At 47.0% G+C, this 19,029-nt stretch overlaps 1 protein-coding gene and 1 pseudogene across 1 annotated transcript in view; one reads left to right on the top strand and one right to left on the bottom strand.

Annotated features, from left to right (window-relative positions):
* Window positions 1-19,029, top strand: part of fgf12a (fibroblast growth factor 12a) — a 394,920-nt gene that overhangs the window by 81,755 nt on the left and 294,136 nt on the right. The gene's annotated exons all lie outside the window — the stretch shown is intronic.
* LOC139266449 (U2 spliceosomal RNA) lies at window positions 16,460-16,660 on the bottom strand (annotated as a pseudogene).

Consider the following 19,029-nt stretch of genomic DNA (forward strand, 5'->3'; position numbering starts at 1 on the left):
GTTTTCTTTTAATCTTTTTTTGCCCACGCCACCACAACATAAATGGCAATGTATTGGGAATGTGTTTGTGTTTCTTTTTTAGGTTCCCTACCGTCCCCTGCCCCCCAAGGCATCTCTCGGAGCGCTCCCAGCCTGGCTCTGTAGCTCGGGATTTTCCCATGCTAACGCCCAAGATAGGTGTACAACACTTGCCTTAGCGCTTGTATTTTATAGTTTCTTGAACACCTCGTAGTTCAATTTGACTGTTTTTATTCTGGAGATCACTAAGCCATGTGCAGTTTAAAATGCCATTTCTCCTACAGCCAGTTTCTCTCAATACAGATCCCTATTGATCCCTAACCTCCTGGCTAGAGGGCACTATACATTATATCATTACACCTTTCTTTTCATAAGAAACAAATTGGATTAAAGTGAGCTTCAATATAGACTGGTAATTAACTTCTTATCACTACCTGTAGTAAACAACTACAAGTTTAACAAACAACAACAAAAACCTCACCTTATCATTTCTTTATCCAAGTGTTGCATGTTTCACACTTTGAAACATAGTCTTTTATGTCATTGTTCAGTCCTGGCCAGTAAATGGATTCTCTGGCTTGTGGAAGAGTATTCTCGACATCAGTGTGAGCAGCATGAAGTCGCTGACGGATGTCGGATCTCGGGGATTTTGGTATGACACAGCAATAGCCTTTGAAGACTATCCCACCCTGTGTTGCGGGTTCGTCATGAACGTTGAAGTATGCATGCGTTTCAAGCGTGCATTCACGTGTCGTTTCTGGCCATCCCGTAGTGATTTGTTGTATGACCAGTTGTAGTGTGGAGTCGCTTGCAGTTGTGTGTAGTATGGTAGTCAGTCCTTGTTTGGAGAGTGGGAGAAAGTCCACCATGTGCATGCATTCCACTGCAATTTCTGTCGTTGATCTCTCCACGTTTTCGAGGTATGCACGCAAGAGGGTGTCTGCCAGGTACATTTCTTTTCCTGGTTGATACTTTATTTTAACATCATATTGGTTGAGCCGAATGAGCAGATGTTATAGCCACTTGGATGCTGCAGATAACGGCTTGCGTCGTACAGCAACCAAAGGCTTATGATCTTGCCCGTATACATATTGATGGTTTCGTTCTATTCCGAAGACTTGAGCGAGCAGCTCCTTTTCTGCTGGAGTGAGCGCTCGGCTCGTGTATGCGATTGGTTGTCCCTGTTGCAGAAGGACTAGCCCAAACCCTTGTTCTCGATGCATCCCCTTGACCTTCGGTTGCACCTTTTGGGGTCCTAGTACTTGAGCACCGGAGAATCTGTCATGCGTTGTTTGATAGTCTCAAACGCTTTGTCTTGTTCTTCAGTCTATTTATGAGTAAGCCGTCACAGAGGCTCGCTGAGGTCTGAAAGATCTGGCAAGAATTTTGCGAGGTTCTTTGTCATATCGACAAATCGTTGTCCACCTGTGACATCCTGCAGTTTCTGCATTTCGTTGATTGTGACCACTTTGCTTGGGTTAGCTTTGAGTCCATTACTAGACAGTACGTGTCCCATGTATTTCACTTGGGAGCTCGTGTATTTGATCTTAAGTTTAGTTTGATGTTTTGCTCTCCATGAATTTGCGTAAGTTTGTGTCATGATTGTGATTGGCCTCTAAGTGTCTCACCACGTCCAGTGATCAAGATATCGCCTGCAATCTTGTGAGAACATGAAGAATAGGAGCAGGCCATACAGCCCCTCGAGCCTGCTCCGCCATTTAATACGATCATGGCTGATCTGATCATGGACTCGGGTCTACTTTCCTGCCACTCTCCATAACCCCTTATTCCCTTATCCTTTAAGAAACTCTCTATTTCTGTCTTAAATTTATTCAATGTCCCAGCTTCCACAGCTCTCTGAGGCAAGGAATTCCATAGATCCACAACCCTCCAGAGAAGAAATTTCTCCTCATCTTAAATGGGCGGCCCCTTATTCTAAGGTCATGCCCCCTGGTTCTAGTCTCCCCTATCAGTGGAAACATCCTCTCTGCATCCACCTTGTCAAGCCCCTCATAATCTTATACATTTCAATAAGATCACCTCTCATTCTTCTGAATTCCAATGAGTAGAGGCCCAACCTACTCTACCTTTCCTCATAAGTCAATCCCCTCATCTCTGGAATCAACCTGGTGAACCTTTTCTGAACTGCCTCCAAAGCAAGTGTATCCTTTCGTAAATATGGAAACCAAAACTGCAAGCAGTATTCCAGGTGTGGCCTCACCAATACCCTGTACAACTATAGCAAGACTTCCCTGCTTTTATACTCCATCCCCTTTGCAATAAAGGCCAAGACTCCATTGGCCTTCCTGATCACTTGCTGTACCTGCATACTAACCTTTTTGTGTTTCATGCACAAGTACCCCCAGGTCCCGCTGTACTGCAGCACTTTGCAATCTTCATTTAAATAATAACTTGTAGACTTGATCCAGACCCTCGAGGTTCTAGTCTAATTTCTGCTGGAAGATTTCCGGGGCAGGACTGATACCAAATGGCATTCTATTCTATTGATATCATCCCCATGGAGTCTGGAAGCTCGTGAGGTAGGAGGACTCTGTGTCTAATTCACATTGCAAGGAACCTTCCTTGCAGTCTGCTTTAGTGAAGACCTTTACATTTGACATCTGTGGTAAGATGTCATCGATCACAGGAAGTGGATCATGTCCATGTTTCAGGGCATTGTTCAGATGTCGAGGGTCGATACATACTCATATCTTTTCATTTGGCTTTTGTACAGTCATTAAACTGGATACCCAGTCCATCGGTTCAACAACTTTCATGATGATTTGTTGTTCTTCCAAACGATCAAGTTCCTTTTTCAGCGTTTGTTTGATCGCTATTGGCACCTGTCTGGGTGGCATTACAGCATGTGTCGCTGATTCATTAAGTTCAAGGTGAACGGTCCATGACATGTGTCCAAGTCCCTTAAACACATCTGGATACGCATTGTTGATGACAGTTTTTGCCGCTAGTGAGATGTTTGCCTTGCCTTGTTCATAGTTTGCGATTCACGTGCTTCGTTTACCACCGCAATATTTTGATGCTGCACTTTTATCAGTTGTAGCTGTTGAGCAGTGCGTGAGCCAATCAGTGGTGTACTTTGGCCCTCAATGATCACAAAGGGCACAACGTACTTTTGCTTGTTCTTTGTATTTTCCAGTGGCACATTACAAGTCCCTACCACTAGAATGGTTGTCACATAGTGATAGTTTTGTCTTCGATTCTTTTACCTTTAAGCCTTTAGGTAAGTACCTAAGAGGTAGCACATTGCATGTGGCCCCATAATCTATTTGTATTTTTATCATTTAACCTTTAATGGAGAAGATAGCCATAATCTTTTTAAGGTACTTTCTGTCAACTTTGTCCTTGATTGCGCAATCAACTTTACCAAGCATCTTTAGAGTCATGACTTCAAAATCAGAATCATCACTGTCTTCATATAGTACATGAACTTTTGACATGCCCTTCTATTTATGTGTAGACTTCTGCCTTGATCCACTCTGCCTGCACTTTAGTGAAAAGTGGTTTTGTTTGCCGCAACTTGTGCAGGTCTTCCCATATGCTGGGAATTTAGTTTTTGACTTTAGCTCGTGTCTTTTGCCACAATATCTACAATTGTTTGTGAATTCTTTGTCTGTGAATTCTTTCTTTGTGGGTCGGGGTTTCTGTCTGACATCTTCAGACTCTAAATCTTTTTTAATGAGCTTCATCGATTTAATTTGAGCAACTGTGGCCTCTGTAGCTTTACAGAGCATCACACATTGATCGAGCGTTAGGCTTGATTCTTGCAACAGCCTCTTAGACAGAGTCTTATCAGATATTCCGCAGACTTATGCGGTCTCTGACGAAATCATCCCTCAAATTGTCGAAATCACCTGACGGTGCCAGCTCCCTCACTTTCACGAGATATCTGTCAAAACGCTCGTGCCCTTGCACACCGTTGTTAAACTGGTACCGTTCATAGATGATGATGGTTTTACTTTTACAGTGCTCTTCCCAGAGCTTCAAAATAATCTCAGTTTCCTGCAGGTCTTCCTCTGATTTGTGGGGAAGATTATTGTGGATATCTAGGGCATCGCTGCCAATGGCAATGATAAACATTGCAACCCTAATTCTATCTGGTTTTTCCCACAATATTCGTGATAACTTCATAGCTGTCCCACAGCTGTTTGAATTTTTTCCAGTTGGCTTTCAAATCGCCGGTCACCTGCAATGGAGGTGGGAGAGGAATGTGCGCGGGAGTTGGCACCGTGGTGGTCATGATAGCTCGCTACAGTTTAGAACTTTGAGTTTTTGTCACATGCATGTATATAGCTCAAATACCCAGAGGACTAGAACAAGTCTGACAGTAAAATATCGTGACCATGTAATTGTAGAAATACTTTTTCAATCTACAATATGTTATGCTACCTTAAGTTTACTTCACTAATACCTCTAGGTTATTTTACAAGCTTATGGCTATTTATCGCCCTTCATGGATTCATGTGCGATGTGTAGGGAGCACGCTCTGCACTGCTTAACGTCGATTTCCATCAGCTCTCAAAAATCTTACAGTTCCAATATTTCGCTCGTAGCTGTGTTTGACGAAAGATCAGAAGTCCGCTTCTGACACCATGTATCTTTATAGTTTCTTGAACACCTCGTAGTTCAATTTAACTCTATTTATTCTGGAGATCGGTAAGCCATGTGCAGTTTAAAATGGCATTTCTCCTGCAGCCAGTTTCTCTCAATACAGATCCCTATACCTCCTGGCTAGAGGGCGCTATACATTATATCGTTACAGCGTTGTGCCCCAGACTCGGGGCCCAGCTGCCCAATTTTGATGACTGAGGCGCAACCTATTCCTGGGCGCAAACTTTACCGCCCTGAAATCATTAAAGCCAAAAATACAGCCCAAGTCTTTCCTAGTCCAACGATTCCTATGGCACATGAGTCCAGGCAGGTCCACACCATGCACACCCCACACACCAACCCGACTCTGATCCGACCATACTTGTTTACATAGTCAGTCTAATATATATTCCTTCTTAATTGAACTATTTCCATTTACTCTGTCTAATTTATTATTTTTACTTGATATGTTTTGAAAGCCTTTTTCTGTTCTGTTCAATGAAGCTATGAGAGAGTGAAATCTGTAAATTAAACTTCAGATCAATAATGACATAAGTAATTAACTAGCTCTTTCTGGCCGGTACGTATTCCTCACTTGCAGGTTGTTTTTTTCTGTTGGGATGGGAATAGCAATCCAATAATGAAGAAATAAACAACTTGCATTTCTATAGCGCCTTTCACAGGCTCAGCACATCCCAAAGTTCTTTACAGCCAATGAAGTACTTTTTAAGTATAGTCACTGTTGTAATGTGGGAAACGCCGCAGCCAATTTGTGCACAGCAAGTTCCCGCAAACAGCGATGAGATAAATGACCAGACAGTCTGTTTTAGTGATGTTGGATGAGCGATAAATATTTGGCCCAGGACACCGGGGAGAACGTCTCTGCTCGAAATAGTGGCCGTGGGATCTTTTACATGCACCAGAGAGAGCAGACGGGGCCTCGCTTTAATGTCCCATCTGAAAGATGGCACCTCCGACAGTGCAGCCCTCCCTCAGTACTGGGAGTGTCAGTCTTTGGAGTGGGACTTGAACTCAGAGGCAAGTGTGCTTTGTTTCTGGATCTCCATTCACAGTCTGTTGAACTGTGGAATATGGAGCAAGCTGGGATTTGGAACTTAATTCTGTTCCACCCGCCATCCACTTTAAAGAAGGAGTGGCTATAGTCTATATGTATGAATGTGTATGTATATATTTGTGTGTGTGTGTGTGTGAAGTTAATAAGGCCATAAAATGCAAACCAAGTACTCTGATTCATCTCTAGAGGAATAAAATTGAAAAACAAAGAAGTTATGTTAAACTGGCCACCTTCCGTGCTGTAACCATTCTATGGTTCTATGAACCTGTATCGAAATTGGTTGGACCACATTTGGAGTACTGCGCACAATTCCGGTCTCCATACTGTATCACCAAAAGGATACAGAGGTAGTGGAGACAGTGCAAAAAAGTTTCACATGGAGAGGTTATCAGAAAATACTGAACAGGCTGGGGCTCTTTTCTCTAGAAAAGAAAAGGCTGAGGGGTGACCTGATCGAGGTCTTTAAGAATATGAAGGGGTTCGATAGGGTAGATGTAGAGAAGATGTTTCCACTTGCAAGAGGAGACTAAAACTAGAGGCCATCAATATAAGATAGTCACTAATAAATCCAATCAGGAATTCAGGAGAAACTTGTTTACCCAGAGAGTGGTGAGAATGTGGAACTCGCTGCCACAGGGAATGGTTGAGGTGAATAGTATCGATGGATTTAAGGGGAAGCTGGATAAACACATGAGGAGAAAGTGATAGAAGGTTATGCTGATGGGATGAGATGAAGAGGGGTGAGACGAGGCTTGTGTGGAGCATTAACAATGGCACGGAGCAATTGGGTTGAATGGCTTGTTCCTGTGCTGTACGTACGTACTATGTATCTGTGTGTGTGTGTGTGTGTGTGTGTGTGTGTGTGCGCATGAACACGCAAACACACGAAAGACAAAAGACCAGCTGGTCCAGCACAGAAACAGGCCATTCGGCCCCACTAGTCTGTGCTGGTGTTTATACAGCAGTCTCCTCCCATTGCAGCTAACTCGTCTCGGCCTTTCAGCGTATCTCTCTCTCCCCTTTTTCCCTCATGTACTTGCCTAGTTTCCTTTTCAAAGCACCCAAAGTAACAACCTCAACCACTCCCTGTCGCAGCGAGTTCCACATTCTCACCGCTCTATGGGTAACGAAGTTCCTGCTTGTTTCCCTATTGGATTTATTAATGACTATCTTGTATTTATGGCTCCTAATTTTGGATTCTTGCATAGTCATAGAATGGTTACAGAAGGAGGCCATTCGGCCTGTCGAGCCCGTGCCGGCTCTCTGCAAGAGCACCTCAGCCAGTCCCACTCCCCCGCCCTTTCCCCGTAAGTGGAAACATTCTCTCCACATTTACCCTGTCCAACCCATTCATAAATTTAAAGACCTCAATCAGGTCGCCAAGTCTTCTCTTTTCTAAAGAGAAAAGCCCTAACCTGTTCAATCTTTCCTGAGAGCTTTAGTCCCTCAGTTCTGGTACCAACCTTGTAAATCTTTTTTGCACTTTCTCCAGTGCTTCTATATCCTTTGACAGTACGGAGACCAGAGCTCTGTGCAGTGCTCTGTGTGGCCTGACCCCAGGGTCCTGTACACGTTTAGCATAATTTCACTGCCTTGAATTCTATACCCCTAGAAATAAATCCCAGTGCTTGATGAACATCTTTAATTGTTTTGCTGACCTGCGATGCTGCTTTTAATGAATTGTTCACCTGTATCCTGAGATCTCTCTGCTCATCTACCCCATTCAGCTGCTTATTTTCTAAGGTGTAGGTGAAGTTTCTGTTTTTCTTACCAAAGTGCATCACCTCAATATTAAACTTCGTTTAAACTGCCCAGTCTGCAAGTGTAACTCCCAGTGTGGTCCTGATCAGAAACCTGTATATTATCAAAATGATGTCCTTCGATTTGTAGATGTTTGTGAATATGGTGTATATTGTGTCTGTCGGTCGAACAGGACTAGGCTTAGCCACCACTGATGCATGAAGAAAGTGTACTGGGCCGGGCATCTGATTTCCCAGGACCGGTACCTACCCGGGAATCAACAGCTGCAGGGCAGGCAACAGAAAGACTTGCATTTATATAGCGCCTTTCACGACCACCATACGTCTCGAGGCACTTTACAGCCAATGAAGTACTTTTGAAGTGTAGACACTGTTGTAATGTAGGAAACGTGGCAGCCTATTTGCGCACAGCAAGCTCCCACAAACAGCAATGTGATAATGACCCGATAATCTGTTTATTATTATGTTGGTTGAGGGTTAAATATTGGCCAGGACACCGGGGATAACTCCCCCTGCTCTTCTTCGAAATAGTGCCATGGGATCTTTTACGTCCAGCTGAAAGAACAGACGGGACCTCGGTTTAACGTCTCATCCGAAAGACGGCACCTCCGACAGTGCAGCGCTCCCTCAGCAGTGCACTGGGAGTGTCAGCCTGGATTTATCTGATCAAGTTCCTGGAGTGGGACTTGAACCCACAACCTTCTGACTCCGAGGCAAGGGTGCTGCCCACTGAGCTGACACTGACGGGCAGATAGATAATGAACACGGGCACCATGCAGAGGAGGAGTGAGCGAGATCCCTGACTCCCGGAAGATGGGGTTGACACACGCTCATTGCAAGTTCTCCGGCTCTCGCTACGCCGGCCCCTCGCCAACACCAGGAATTCTCTGTAACTGGATTTCGTCTTGCTGATGGTCGTCGAGACCAAACAATAAAGCGAGGGAACCCGCAGCAAGTCAGTCTGGAGATCTTTATTGGCCAATCCTTCATCCATCGTGTTCATTAGTGAGGCGCTCTGCCGCAGATCTGCTCGTCACAAGGTATCGATCCTGCGACAGGCCGTGTCTGAACACCTGTTTACTCGGGGAATCGGTAGAAGAGACAATCAATCTTTGGGAATGGATTTAAAATCGAATTATCGCTGCCCAAGCTGTTCCGATGACTGATTGATTGGTGTGGGATTTGGCTCCAGCACCTCATTACCAGAAAGTCCCATTCTGATGAGATTCTCCACGATAATTCCCAGAGGGAAGCGTTTGCAGCTTTAACCAGGAATTGCTACGCATTCTGTTGGAGTGTCATATCTCCAGAAAACTGTCGAGAGTCTCGGAGCTTTGCGGGTAAATGGATGGCTGCGACTCGGAGGTTTACATTGCACTCCTGTGTCTGTCATAATTAAATATTGGGAAGACCAAATCAATTGTCTTCGGTCCCCGCCAAAAGAAATCCATCGATTTCATCCCTCCGCCGACCATGGTCTGAGACTGAACCAGACCGTCCACAACCTTGATGTCCTGTTTGACCTTGACATCAACTTCCGACCACACGGGTATGGCAGCGTAGTGGTAAAGTCACTGGACCAGTAATCCAGAGGCCTAGACTAATGATCCAGAGACGAGAGTTCAAATCCCACCACGGTAGCTGGGGAATTTAAATTCAGTTAATTAAATACATCTCAAATAAAAAGCTAGTATCGGTAATAGTGACCATGAAAGTACCGGATTGTAAAAACCCATCTGGTTCACTAATGTCCTTTAGGGAAGGAAATCTGCCGTCCTTGCCCCGTCTCACCACCATCATCATAGGCAGTCCCTTGAAATCGAGGAAGACTTGCTTCCACTCTAAAAGTGAGTTCTCAGGTGACTGAACAGACCAATACGGGAATTACAGTCTCTGTCACAGGTGGGACAGACAGTGGTTGGAGGAAAGGGTGGGTGGGACTGGTTTGCCGCACGCTCCTTCCGCTGTCTGTGCTTGTTTTCTGCATGCTCTTGGCGATGAGACTCGAGGTGCTCAAATGCCCTTCCTCCACTTAGGGCGGTCCTTGGCCAGGGACTCCCAGGTGTCGGTGGGAATGTTGCATTGTGCCACTATTGGCACGAATGCATTACCTCATCTCTCTCATCTGGAAGGAGGAGAGCATGCCGGGAGATCTCGGAGAAGCCGTAATTGTGACGAGTCCAACCGCGGCAAGTACGGAGGAATCTCCCGGTTACCCAGTCTGGGCCGATATGTGATTCCAAACCCACAGCAATGTGGTTGACTCTTAACTGCCCTCTGAAATGGCCCAACGAGCCCCTCAGATGTAACAAACCGCTACACACAGACTGCAGCGGTTCAAGAATGAGGCTCACCACCATCTTATCAAGGGCAATTAGGGATGGGCAATAAATGCTGGCCTTGCCAGCGACACCCACATCACATGAACAAATAAATTTTAAAAATCCACTCCGTCGCCAAGAACACTTAATTCCACTTCTGCCCCTGCCTCACCCCATCTGTTGCTGAATCCCTCCATCTATAGTTACGTTCACTTTCGACCCGACTCTTCCAACGCACTCCTGGCTGGCCTTCCATCTTCCACCTTTCACAAACTTGAGCTCATCCAAAACTCCTGCTGTTTGTGTCCCAACTCGCACCCAGTCTCACTCACCCATCACCTCCTGAGCCCCGTGTACCAACTCACGCCCAGTCCCGCTCACTCATCACCCCCTGCACCCTGTGGCCTAACTCGCACCAAGTCCCGCTCACCCATCATCCCCTGTGCTCACTACCCCGTGTCCTAACTCGCACCCAGTCCCGTTCACCCATCACCCCCTGTGCTCGCTGACCGTGTCCTAACTCACACCCAGTCCCGCTCACCCGTCACCCCCTGTGCTCGCTGACCATGTCCTAACTCACACCCAGTCCCGCTCACCCGTCACCCCCTGTGCTCGCTGACCATGTCCTAACTCACACCCAGTCCCGCTCACCCATCACCCCCTGTGCCCCGTGGCCTAACTCGCACCAAGTCCCGCTCACCCATCACCCCCTGTGCTCACTGCCCCGTGTCCTAACTCGCACCAAGTCCCGCTCACCCATCACCCCCTGTGCTCACTGCCCCGTGTCCTAACTCGCACCAAGTCCCGCTCACCCATCACCCCCTGTGCTCGCTGACCGTGTCCTAACTCGCACCCAGTCCCGCTCACCCGTCACCCACTGTGCTCACTGACCCATGGCCTAACTCGCACCCAGTCCCGTTCACCCATCACCCCCTGTGCTCGCTGACCGTGTCCTAACTCACACCCAGTCCCGTTCACCCATCACCCCCTGTGCTCGCTGACCGTGTCCTAACTCACACCCAGTCCCGCTCACCCGTCACCCCCTGTGCTCGCTGACCATGTCCTAACTCACACCCAGTCCCGCTCACCCGTCACCCCCTGTGCCCCGTGGCCTAACTCGCACCAAGTCCCGCTCACCCATCACCCCCTGTGCTCACTGCCCCGTGTCCTAACTCGCACCAAGTCCCGCTCACCCATCACCCCCTGTGCTCACTGCCCCGTGTCCTAACTCGCACCAAGTCCCGCTCACCCATCACCCCCTGTGCTCGCTGACCGTGTCCTAACTCGCACCCAGTCCCGCTCACCCGTCACCCACTGTGCTCACTGACCCATGGCCTAACTTGCTGCCAGTTTCGCTCACTCATCACCCCCTGTGCTCGCTGACCGTGTCCTAACTCACACCCAGTCCCGCTCACCCGTCACCCACTGTGCTCACTGACCCATGGCCTAACTTGCTGCCAGTCTCGCTCACTCATCACCCCCTGTGCTCGCTGACCGTGTCCTAACTCTCACCCAGTCCCGCTCACCCGTCACCCACTGTGCTCGCTGATTGTGTCCTAACTTGCTGCCAGTCCCGGTCACCCATCACCCCCTGTGCCCCGTGGCCTAACTCGCACCGAGTCCCGCTCACCCATCACCCCTTGTGCTCACTGCCCCGTGTCCTAACTCGCACCCAGTCCCGCTCACCCATCACCTCCTGTGCTCACTGACCTACGTTGGCTCCCGGTCCGGTGACACCTCGCGTTTAAATTTCTTATCCTTGTTTTCAAATCCCTCCATGGCCTCGCCCCTCCATGGCCTCACGAACCTTCTCCAGCCCCACATCCCCCCCAGCCCCCACCCGAGATCTGAGGGTTGTGGGGCTGGAGGAGGTTAGTGGGATATGGAGGAGCGAGGCCATGGAGGGATTTGAAAACAAGGAACTGAGGATACTGTCCTCTTGTGCACTGCCTCTCAGGGTTCCATGGAAAATGGGTTTGGCCATCCAGTTTCTGGGGCCACGCACATAAGGCATTCCTATTAAGTTTGGGACATGCATTTTAACTAAATTTATATCCCATTTAAACTAATTGCTAAACGAGCGGAGTTTAATATCAATTTGTTTAGCAGTCGTACGTCTGCACAAATTGTTCCGTACTTTCCTGTTCCATCAGCTTCCAGGCTTCATAACAAAAACACTGTGCATGGTGGAAATCTGATACTAAAAACAGAAAATGCTGGAAATACTCAGCGTGTCGAGCAGCATCTGTGGAGCGAGAACCAGAGTTAACGTTTTGGGTCTGTGACCTTCAGACAGCACTGGGCCAGTCACCCAGAGGGCTGGACTAATAATCGGGAACAACGCGAGGCCAAACCTCCCCCACGGGGAGCTTGAGAACCAGTTCTGATGAAAGGTCATCGACCTGAAACACTAACTCTGTTTCTCTCCCCACGGATGCTGCCCGACCCGCTGATTGTTTTCCAGCACATTCTGTTTTTATTCCGGGTTTTATCATTGTGTCCGAGTATAAAAAGCAACGAAGGAATAAAAATAGAAATTGCTGAGAACGCACGAGAGGTGAGGGAACACTTAAGGTGGGTTGCCAACTCTCAGCATATTCCTGGAGGTTTCATCACATGACCTCTTGCCTCCAAATACCAGCCCCCCCCCCCACCACTCTCCACTCCCCAATATTTTTATAACTATCAAATAAATGAGTTAAAAATGCAGAACATAAGAACATAAGAAATAGGAACAGGAGTAGGCCACACAGCCCCTCGAGCCTGCTCCACCATTCAATAAGATCATGGCTGATCCAATCATGGACTCGGGTCCACTTCCCCACCTGCTCCCCATAATCCTTTATCCCCTTATCGTTTAAGAAACTGTCTATCTCTGTCTTAAATTTATTCAATGTCCCAGCCTCCACAGCTCTCTGAGGCAGTGAATTCCACAGATTCACAACCCTCAGAGAAGAAATTTCTCCTCATCTCAGTTTTAAATGGGCGGCCCCTTATTCTAAGATCATGCCCTCTAGTTCTAGTCTCCCGCATCAGTGGAAATATCCTCTCTATCCACCTTGTCAAGCCCCCTCATAATCTTATACGTTTCGATAATTCTTCTGTATTCCAATGAGTTACAGATCTCAATGTATCCAAGATGTTTTTTAAGGAAATGAAAAATCTATTTCCAAAAAGTGAACCATTCAATTTGTGCTCTGCTGTCGCCCCCTGCTGGTTATTGTGTTTAGTGAAAGAGCTTAAAAAATCTGGCAGCAGAAACTGACTGTAGGGAATTACCGCCACCTTGTGGCAGTGCTGTGGAATTGTCTTTCCCTGCAGTTCAATTCGTCAGCAATCCTTCTGATTTTTATCTCCTATTCTCTCGATGGCACAACGGGAAAAGGTTGGGGAAGCAGAACATCCTTCAATGCCCCACGCAAATTGACCATTATTTATGTCCGCTCAGACTGTAGGTGCCAGCAGGCAATTCGATTGTGGGAGGCATCACAGTAACGCCTGGTACTGTCCTCCCCTCGGGTAGTCACGGACACACACGCATGCACAGGGGCATGCGGGCATGCACACACGAGCTGGGCGTTGCTTGCAATCGGGATCAATGGCCAATTTCAGCATCTCTACCATTGTCCTGTCTATGATCAGCTAATTTAACATAAACCAGCAATGGAATCTGGGACGCTCCTGGAAAATCTGTAGCCATCCTCTCTGATTTCCCCATCGCCAACCTCCCATTCCCTCTCCAAGACGCTTGAACGTGTTGTTGCCTCTTGGATCCGTCTCCATCTCTCCCAAGGCCCTGTTTCTGCCCACAGCTTCAACCTGTATTTACACCCTTAACATAGTAAAACATCCCACGGCGCTTCACAGGAGCTTCAATCAGACAATAAAATAACACTGAGCCATATAAGGAGATATTGGGACTGGTGACCAAAAGCTCGGTCAAAGAGGTAGGTTTTAAGGAATGTCTTGAAGGAGGAGGGAGAGATTTAGGGAGGGAGTTCCAGAGCTTTGGGCCTCGGCCACAGAAGGCACGGCCAGCAATATAAGAACATAAGAAATAGAAGCAGGAGTAGGCAACACGGCCCCTCGAGCCTGCTCTGTAATTTAATACGATCATGGCTGATCCGATAATGGACTCGGGTCCACTTCCCTGCCCACTCCCCATAACCTCTTAGTCCCTTATCGGTTAAGAAAATGGCAATGACCCAGCCTCCACAGCTCTCTGAGGCAGCAAATTCCACAGATTTACAACCCTCAGAGAGAAGAAATTCCTCCTCATCTCAGTTTTAAATAGGCTGCCCCTTATTCTAAGATTATGCCCCCTAGTTCTAGTCTCCCCTATCAGTGGAAACATCCTCTCTGCATCCACCTTGTCAAGCCCCCTCATAATTTTATACATTTCAATAAGATCACCTCACATTCTTCTGAATTCCAATAAGTAGAGGCCCAACCTACTCAACCTTTCCTCATAAGTCAAACCCCTCATCTCCGGAATCAACCTAGTGAACCTTCTCTGAACTGCCTCCAAAGCAAGTATATCCTTTCGTAAATGTGGAAAGCAAAACTGTACGCAGTATTCCAGGTGTGGCCTTACCAATATCCTGTACAACTGTAGCTAGACTTCCCTACTTTTATATTCCATCTCCTTTGCAATAAAGGCCAAGATTCCATTGACCTTCCTGATCACTTGCTGTACCTGCATACTAGCCTTTTCACGCACAAGTAACCCCAGGTCCCACTGTACTGCAGCACTTTGCAATTTTTCTCCATTTAAATAATAACTTGCTCTTTGATTTTTTTTTTCTGCCGAAGTGCATGAGCTCACATTTTCCAACATTATACTCCATTTGTCAAATTTTTGCCCACTCTCTTAGCCTGTCTATGTCCTTTTGCAATGGTGGAGTGATTTATAATCTCAAGAGGCCAGAATTGGGGGAGCGCAGTGATCCCGAAGGGCGGTAGGGTTGGAGGAGATTACAGAGGTGGGGAGGTGTTGGGCTATGGAGGGATTTGAAAACAAGGATTAAAAATGTTTAAATCAAGGCATTGCCGGATCAGGGCCAGTGTTGGTCACTGAGCATTTCCGGTCAGTGAGCATTGCCGGGCCGGGGCAGTGTTGGTCAGGTGAGCATTGCCAGGCCGGGGCCTGGACTGAGGGTCAGTGAGCATTGCCGGGCGGTGGACAGTGTTGGTCAGGTGAGCATTGCCGGATCAGGGCCAGTGTTGGTCACTGAGCATTTCCGGTCAGTGAGCATTGCCGGGCCGGGGACAGTGTTGGTCAGTGAGCATTGCCGGGCCGGGGCCTGGACTGAGGGTCAGTGAGCATTGCCGGGCCGGGGCCTGGACTGAGGGTCATTGAGCATTGCCGGGCCGGGGACAGTGTTGGTCAGTGAACATTGCCAGGCCGGGGCCCGGACCGAGGGTCAATGAGCATTGCCGGGCCGGGGGCCAGTGTCGGTCAGTGAGCCCAGGGTCTCACCACAAACACCCAGTAGCCGAGTTGGTGGAGGGGACGGTGCCTGAACTTTAGCCGTCCATTTCCCCCTTGGCACAGGAGGATTGCACCCGCCTCGTGTGTAAAACGTTAGCTCCTCCTCCTCCAGCACAACCCTGACTAATGCCCAAGTTACAATAAAATGCAGGCATGTGAATTTATGGAGAGGAGAAGTTTGTAATACATGTAGTTCAGCAGCTGTGCGTTTGTGGCACATTAATCACTTTCTAACTCCGGCCTGATTTATGTCGCTCATTTCGCCGATGAAAATGGGGAGATGCGCAAGAGGCCAGAATTGGAGGAGTGCAGATATCTCGAGGGTGGGGGGGTTGTGGGGCTGCAGGAGATTAGAGAGATGGGGAAGGGCGAGGCCATGGAGGGATTTGAATACAAGGATGAGAATTTTAAAATCGAGGCATTGCTGGACTGGGAGCCGATATAGGTCAGCGGACACGGGGGTAATGGGTGAGCGGGACTTGGTGCGAGTCATGATCTAGTCTGAGATTGTCACCTTATGTTTAACTCCGTATCAGAAATATTATACATTGTTTAGCAAGGCGAGTTTTAAAACCTATTTCTCCCCATGTATCTATAGATCACAAATCGTCACTTGGAGTTAAAAGATTTTAATATCGGTTGGCAGATGGAATTCATCCTGACTTTGGAGTTTTATGTCATTTTTTCCTTTCACTGGAATCACTCTGCGATGTACGAGTGTGTTAACCTTATCCTCGACATTTGATGAAAAGTAACACAGACTTCTCTATCGAGCAGAGCCTTGAGAGAAAGTTTTAAATTATTATTGTCCTGAATTAAATTAAATTAAATTAATATTGACCAACTTCTGTCTGAGGCTGAACCAGACTCTTAATATAACGTAAGAAATAGGAGCAGGAGTCGGCCATTCGGCCCCTTGAGCCTGCTCCGCCATTCAATACGATCATAGCTGGGCTGGGCTGATCTGATCCTAGGCTCAGCTCCACTTCCCCGCCCGCTCCCCATAACCCTTTACTCCCTTATCGGTCAAAAATCTGTATCTCCGCCTCAAATTTATTATTTTTTTTTCCCGTTGCCAATCTTTCCAATTCTTTGTCAAATCATCTTGTCAGATTACAAATGCCAGAGGTCACCTTGCACACATCAAGGATCACTCTGCGCCAATGCTCTTAGCCAAAAGGCCTAGAGCCACTGCACCGTTCCTGGAAGTACTGCAATACCAGGTTCGTGCCATGGAGGTGGATGGGTCAGGCCCCCCACACACCTCCTATTTCCAAAAAGCATAGGAGAACCACCTTCCTGATCCAGGGAGAACCACGTTGGGGTCATGGTTACTCCCCTGTCAGGTCAGTTACGCATGATCTTAGCCAAAAGGCCGAGCCGCCTCAAATATATTCAATGACCCAGCCTCCACAGCTCTCTGGGGCAGAGAATTCTACAGATTTACAACCCTCTGAGAGAAGAAATTCGTCCTCACTTCTGTCTTAAATGGGCAGCCTCTTACTCTGAAATTATGCCCCCTAGTTCTAGATTTCCCCACGAGGGGAAACATTCTCTCTCCATCCAAGACCCCTTAGAATCTTTTATGTTTCAATAAGATCACCTCTCATTCTTCTAAATTCCAATGAGTACAGGCCCAATCTGCGCAATCTATCTTCATATGACAACCCCTTCATCTCCGGAATCAATGTCGTGAATCTTCTCTGAACTGTCTCCAATGCAAGTATATCCTTCCTCAAATAAGGAGACCAAAGCTGTACGCAGTACTCCAGGTGTGGTCTTATCAACACCTGTACAGTTGTAGAAGGACTTCTCTGCTTTTATATTCCATCGCCCTTGCAAAAAAGACCAACATTCCATTTGCCTTTTTGAGTACTTGCTGACCTGCATACTAACTTTTTATGTTTCATGCACAAAGACCCCCAGGTCCCTCTGCACTGCAGCATTTTGTAATCTCTCCCCATTTAAATAGTAACTTGCTTTTTTGTTTTTCCTACCAAAATGGATAATCTCACATTTTCCCACATTATAGTCCATCTGCAAAATTTTTGCCCACTCACTGAGCCGATCTATATCCCTTTGTAGATTCTGTGTCCTCCTCACAACTTGCTTTCCCATCTATCTTTGTATCATCAGCAAATTTGGCTACGTTACACTCGGTCTCTTCATCCAAGTCATTGATATAAATTGTAAATAGTTGAGGCCCCAGCACTGATCCCTGTGGCACCCCACTAGTTACAGTTTGCCAACTTGAAAATGACCCATTTATCCCAGTTCTCTGTTTTTTGTTAGTTAGCCAATCCTCTATCCACACTAATATATTACCCCAACCCCGTGAACTTTTATCTTGTGCAGTAACCTTTTATGTGGCACCTTATTGAATGCTTTCTGAAAATCCAAATATACCACATCCACTGGTTCCCCCTTATCCACCCTGCTCGTTACATCCTCAAAGAACTCCAGCAAATTTGTCAAACATGATTTCCCTTTCATAAAACCATGTTGACTCTGCTTGACTGCATTATAATTTTCTAAATGTCCTGCTACTGCTTCCTTAATAATAAAAACAGAAACTACTAGAAATCTCAGCGGGTCAGGCAACATCTGTGGAGAGGAAGCAGAGTTAACGTTTCGGGTCGATGACTCTTCGTCAGAACTGGAGAGTGTTCGGAAAGAACGGATTTTTAAGAAGCACTAAAAGGGGGAGGGGAGGAAAGAACAAAAGGGAAGGTCTGTGATCGGGTGGAAGACGGGAGAGATCAGAGAGACAAAAGGGATGATGGGCCGAATTGAAATGGTAATGGCAGGAGTTAGAAAAACATAAGTCGATATAGGGTGTGAATGGCGGGATAATGACCAACTGCCATTAGAGACAAGGAGAAAAAACACAGCTCAGGTGTAGGGGGGGTGGGGGGGAGTTGGGGTGGGGAAAGGGAACCAAAGATTAGCAGCGGTTACGCTCTGAAATTATTGAACTCGATGTTGAGTTCAGAAGGCTGCAAAGTGCCTAAACGAAAGATGAGATGCTGTTCCTCGAGCTTGCGTTGAGCTTCGTTGGAGACCGAGGACGGAGGTCAGAGTGGGAGTGGAGCGGAGAATTAAAGTGACAGGTGACCGGAAGCTCAGGGTCACACTTACGGACTGAACGGAGGTGTTCCGCAAAGCGGTCACCCAATCTGCGTTTGGTCTCCCCAATGTAGAGGGGACCACATCGTGAACAGCAAAAACAGTATACTAACTTGCAAGAAGTACAAGCAAACCGCTGTTTCACCTGGAAGGAGCAAAAGTTTTTTTTTTCCTATTCTTCAATAGCAGTTGGTCATTATCCCGCCATTCACACCTTATATCGACTAACCCTTTTCTAACTCCTGCCATTACCATTTCAATGCAGCCCATCATCCCTTTTGTCTCTCTAATCTCTCCTGTCTTCCACCCTGTCACAGACCTTCCCTTTTGTTCTTTCTTCCCTTCCCCCTTTCAGTGCTCCTTAAGAATCCGTTCTCTTCGAACAATCGGAAGTTCTGACGAAGGGTCATCGACCCGAAACGTTAACTCTGCTTCCTCTCCACAGATGCTGCCTGACCCGCTGAGATTTCCAACATTTTCTGTTTTTATTCCAGATTCCAGCATCTGAAGTATTTTGCTTTGTACTACTTCCTTAATAATGGACTCCAGCATTTTCCCAATGACAGATGTGAGGCTAACTGGACTATAGTTTCCTGCTTTCTTTCTCTTTCCTTTCTTAAATAGGGATGT

Source organism: Pristiophorus japonicus, chromosome 6, assembly GCF_044704955.1.
Source record: "Pristiophorus japonicus isolate sPriJap1 chromosome 6, sPriJap1.hap1, whole genome shotgun sequence".
Lineage (NCBI taxonomy): Eukaryota > Metazoa > Chordata > Chondrichthyes > Pristiophoridae > Pristiophorus > Pristiophorus japonicus.